The sequence below is a fragment of the Cynocephalus volans genome, chromosome 9 (assembly GCF_027409185.1).
Source record: "Cynocephalus volans isolate mCynVol1 chromosome 9, mCynVol1.pri, whole genome shotgun sequence".
NCBI classification, from domain to species: domain Eukaryota; kingdom Metazoa; phylum Chordata; class Mammalia; order Dermoptera; family Cynocephalidae; genus Cynocephalus; species Cynocephalus volans.
In genome coordinates, this window is record NC_084468.1 from 61,584,872 (window position 1) to 61,590,871 (window position 6,000).

The following is a 6,000-nucleotide window of genomic DNA, read 5'->3' on the forward strand; positions in this document are numbered from 1 at the left end:
TTATTTGGGTATCTTGAGCTGTACAACACTGAGTGACAAATAGTGGATCTTTTCTGCTTTATTCCTTGAAATCCACCAGTGAAACATTCCAGATATCACCATAAAAGAAAAACCATTGTATGTCACCAAGGAAACATCTGTAGATATGCCTTGATGGCTACAGGATTATCTACCTTCCCTTGTACTAATTAACCTCCTGAAATTATCTTACTTTTTCACCATCCCTAATGAGATGAAATTGCTTAATTACTGAAAGAGTTGCATTTTGTAATCAAGAGGAATGTAATTGAAAATGGATTTGAGAATGTTGGAACAGGAACAGAATACACAGTTAGGCAGGGTAGAGTTTATGGATATGGGAACAAGATGTCTTGACACAAATGCCTGGAGATGTGTTTGTTAGGCTGTGTCCTCTTGATGTTTAGATAAGACAATGATCAATATCAAAGGAGACAGAAATGCCAGGACTTCCTTAGCAGAGTATTCAGAAAGGGGTTAGAAGCCTCAGGCATGTGGGCATGCTAAAATGGATTTATTATGATAACTCAGAGAACTACCAAATGTTCTCCCTTGACTGAGGCCATGAGAAACATGCCAGTGAGGAAGGCATACCTTTCAGGAGAACCTCAGTAGAGGCTGTCCTCTATAGGCCAGTTTGATGATCCTGCTATGGAAATAATGGAATCACAAAACAGCAAAACCATGTGGTGGCTCTTAACCATGTGAAGTAAAGGTGAATGTAATGAAAATTAATTGTGAAGTTGCAACAAAAAAATCTGCTAATCCACAGAAATATGCAGTAATGCTAATAGAACATGGAATTTCTAGACACAAGTTAGATGGACAGATAACAAAGGTATTACTTGACATATATAACCAGAAAAAAATCAAGTTCTGATGGGCAAAAAACTATTGTGAGCTACTGCAATGGAAATATATTATTTATCTTCCAGATTCTAGTGATGAGCATGTTCTCGGAATCAGAGCTCATGGATTAAAGGCTGGATCTCCTTGAGGAAGTATGCTTAACACCATGGAAAGTATATATGATAACTTTTATCCAACTCCTTTCCTAAAGCGACTTTTAGCCATTTATCAGAGTAAATTTTCACTGGGGAAAGAGCAAGTCTAGATTTCATGTACTGCAGGATATAGAGTCTGAACAGACATTATTGGGGGAGCAGAAATGCCATTGTAGCTCCGAGTCAACATTGACACAAATGGAGACCAAGTAATTAATATTGTCCTGGGCCGAGTCCATTTTATAGTGGATACCATGGGTCTGAGTACTTACTCTGTGGTCCTTTTTTGGGTGTGGGGGGGGGTAGGGGGTCCCTCAGTGCATATTTAGAACTGAAATACTTAGCAGTGGGCAGGACCTTACCATTAATGTCCAGATTTATGGAATAAGAGCCATTTTGGTAAGAAAGGCTATTTTTTCTCAAAACTTTAAAGTCATTGTTCCTTTGACTTCTAGAATCAATAGTTCTGTTAAGTTTAATTTCCATCTAATATTTATTCTTTAGAATAATTATTTTTTTACACTTCTGGAAGATTTTAGGACAATATATTTTATTTTTCCAAGATATAGTGAACAGGCTTTAAGACAGCCTCTGTTATTCTTACCTCCTGGTGTTCACTCCTTTGTCTAAACTTATCCTCTTGAGTGTGGAAGGGACCTATGACTTGCTTCTAACCAAAAGAATATTGCAAAGGTGATTGGATGTCACTCCTGTGATATTGCATGTATGTAAGACTGTCTTGCTAGCAGACTTGCTTTCTCCTCCCTTGCTGGCTTTGAAGCAGCAAGTAAGCCTTGAATCCTATAGGCTCAAGGAACTGAATGCTGTCAACAACCACACAGACAGGAAAGCCTATGCTTCCCTAGCTGAGCCTTTAGATGAAAGTCCGGTCCTGGCCAGCATCTTGAATACAGCCTTGTCAGATCCTAAGCAGAGGACCCAATCAGGCTATGCTTGAGCTTCAGACACCCCAAAACTGTGAGATTGTTCATTATGCAGCAATAGTAAACTCACAACCCCGTCTCTCTCTTCAGCTTTAAGAAAATGTTTCCTTTTCATACCTTTGCCTATTTGCTTCTGCTCTCTGTACATGGAATTCATTAGGCATATGTTTCTTCTTCTAAATTGCTTCTCTATTTTTTTAAACATAAGCAATCACATCATCTGTGAATAGAGTTTTACTTCTTCCTTTCAAATTCGTACAACGTTCATTTCTCTTACTGTTTAAATGTTGGGCTGTCTAGAAGCAAGTACAGAGAAGGAGTTTGTGTTGCGAATGTTTTATTCAGGTGCATTAATTTCTAATCCTGCTGCAACGAATTACCATAAACTTATTACCTTAAAACAACACATTTTTTATTTTACATTTTTGGAGATTAGAATTCCAAAATGCCTTTTGCTGAAATTAAGGTATTGGCAGGGCTGCATTTGTACTGGGGGCTCTTGAGGAGAACTATTTCCTTGCCTTTTCCAAATTTTATATTCCACCTGTACTCTTTGGCTCGTGGTCCCTGTTTCCATCTTTAAAACCTCATTCTTCCATCTCTCTCTCTCTCTCTCTCTCTCTCTCTGACACTCCTGCCTTCCTATTATAAGGATCCCTGTAATTACACTGGGACCATCCAGATAATACAGAATAATCTTCTCATCTCAAGATTTATAACTTTAATATATCTATAAAGTCTCTTTGCCATGTAAGATTCACAGACTTCTCAGATTAGGACATGAGTACCCTTTAGAGTAGCATTACTTTCTTCAGGGAGAAGTTTCTATTAACTGCTTTTGTTCCCCTATTTATGAGCCATATTTTATTGTGTCTTATATTTTTTGTTGAAAACTGACCATTTAAAACAGTATACTGTGTCAACTCTGGAAATCAGATCCCCTGTCCCCAGCGTTTGAGTCAAGGCAAAGAGAAAGAGCATAAGGGTCGGTTTTTTACAAGGTATTACAGGAGAGATCAGTGAACTAGGAGACAAAGCATTAATTAAATCAAAAATGTTAAGTGCTTCAGATAAAAACTTGGCATTTAGTCTAGACTAGAGTTTCTCAATCTTTTTTTAGAGTGATTGTCTCCTAAAACTCTTTTTGATATTGTTTTCTAATCCCCATTCTTTAAAATTTTAATGTCAAGGATATACTGTATACCTATTTATATATTTTGGCCTCTCTTTTTGCATTTTTTTTTCTTTTTGGTGGCTGGACAGTATGGGGATCCAAACCCATGACCACAGTGTTATAAGACTGTGCTCTAAGCAACTGATCTGACTGGCCAGCCCTACTTTGGCCTTTTAAGAGGGCCACAAACCATTGTAATGTTTTTCACCACGCTCCCCAAGAACCAATTTTTCCCTCCTCAAGGGCCATATCACGCCCATTGATATTGAAGGAGGCATGGTCCCGACACCTACCATTCCTTCCATGACCCTTAATAAAATACAGGTGACTTTTACTCCCTAATATCTCATATTTATTGCTTCACTGGAACCACTCCCAAGGCCCTCCCTTGCTGCACTAGAGCACATCATGGCCCAGCTTTAACAAGGGAGGTCCCTAAGTGATGCTGTGGGGCATCGCTTACACAAAGAGAGCAATTTCAGTCATTAAAAATCTGCATTTTATACTCCAATAATTACATAACATAACTGGCATTTTGCAGAGAACCATACCATATAAATAAATACACATATTCTAGGTTATTTAAATAAGCATTAATCTAAATACACCAAGTATGTCATCCTAAAACTATCCCATAGATGAGGTTTCTCTTGCTGGTAAATATCATAGCTAGTAAATATCACAGTGTTTGCAAGAAGGTCTGTCATTGAGGTAATTACTCATGAGGATAATAGATACAGAATATTTTATGACACAGTTTGAATAATATTTGGTTCTTTTGATGTGTTGGATACAATATAAAGACTCAAAATATATTGCTTAGCTTACAGCTTAATCTATTGTGTAGCTTGCTTGAGGTACCTAAAATGGCCTCCCTAAAAGAAAAAAGTAAAAATATACACTGTCACTTTCTTCTTTATTACTTCCTTTTATCATATTTCTGGTTACTTTTTCTTCTCAAGCAATACTTTATTCAAATAAATATATATTTCTTAACAAAAGAAAACTCCTAACCCAAACCATAGGATTTCCATGGTAAATACAGACTGAGAGATTTATAGCCTTTTATTCTGAAGAGCTCAAGTTGTTGAACAGGGAGTTCTCAAGTGTACACTTTTAGAGACAGTGGGGAAATAATTAGAGTGGAGCCACTAAACCAATGAGCATAAATTGAAAAGTTGGAAAGTTTTTCTAATGGAAATGTAATACCATCTGATTTTTTACATTTCCAGCAGAAGTGATGGTGTTGATGTATCTGGTGGCCTTCTGTAATGCCAGTAAAACAGTGTACATAGTCTAAACTCCCTCTTTTCAGATGTCACATATTTTGGGAAAGGGAATATTAGAAATTTTAGAAAAATGCTGACAATAATGAGGGTGGCAAAATCCAAAATAATAGACAAGGCCTTGTGATGTGCAAAGCAGCCCAGACTGAGATGCTATTGACTTCCTGGAGAGAAAAATCCTTAAGCAAACCACACAGGATCCAACTGTCATTTCAAAGATTACAACTTAATCCATTTAGACAGTACAAATCCCTCTACGTAGTATATACTAAGAAATTAAAACTATATTATCTCATTAAATTTTATTCTAGGAATGGTACTGAAGGTTCATTGAAGGTTATTAATCCATTTTGAAAGAGTATATTTCAATACAATCAATAATATATAATAGAACAAAGAAGTTCCAAAAGCATGCCATGTTGTTAACAGAAAATCTAAAAGGCCAGCCTGAGATAATAATTGTTACTTTGTATTAAGATTTTCCTATGGGCCTAGTAATGTGATAAATCCTTTTATTCACTACTGCATCTAATCCTCACAATAGCTGCAAAGTATATATTACCTACATTTTACATATAACAAAAATGATGTCCAGAGAGGCCAAATAAGGTTACCCCCCAAATAATTTTGAAACCAATATTTAAATTCAATTATGTCTAATGCCAAAACCCATGGAAATAACCAATTTATTAAAAAATCTTTCTAAGAATTTTTGTTTGCAGGTGAACAAATTTACTAAATTAAAAAACATTATTACTCAAGGCATTTTGGTTTAAAGAGCTCAGAATGGCATTTGAAGTATTGAAATTTTAACTGTGCCTTACTAGTTGCATAACTACAGGATATTTACTAAGCTGTTCCATGGCTCATTTTTCTTACTGGTGAAAGAGAAATGACATATATATCACATTGTTTATAGAGACTAACATGGTGTCTCATACGTATAGGAAATTATGGCTGTTAGTGTAAATAGCAAATGATTTCAATATTTTGGGGATTTATTTCCCTTATAAGGCTGAAACAACCTAGTATTTATGCTCAAAGATGAGAGATATTAGTGCAATGATAGTCTATTGATTCCATTAATATTTAAGAGTCTTAAATAGGCTTATTGGAATGTAAGTAAACATTTTCTAGTTTTTAAGCACTCGCAATCAATCATGTTACTATTAGAACACCTTCAGCTCTCCGAAGGAATTGGTGCTTTGTACGTTTAGATGATTTTTGTTCTTTTTTGGACTGAGTTTATCGCATCCCATTGTTAGTGCGTGATTCATATTCATAAGTTATAAGAAGTGTATATGTCATTAGATACATATGCTAAAGTAGTATTTATAAAACAATTTCTAGTAAACACACTATTTTGAAAACATTTTAATATAAATTTTATATTACAAAATTACCACAAACTTCCAAAAATAAAACTATAAATAAATAACTAATTCTAAGATGTAAATACAAAAAACAAATAACGAGTCTCTTTAAGGGAAAAAAATTACATGTCCTTAAAATTAGGAAATACGGAATCATGCAACACTAAGTAAAACAAGATAAAACCAACTTTGGGAAACGAA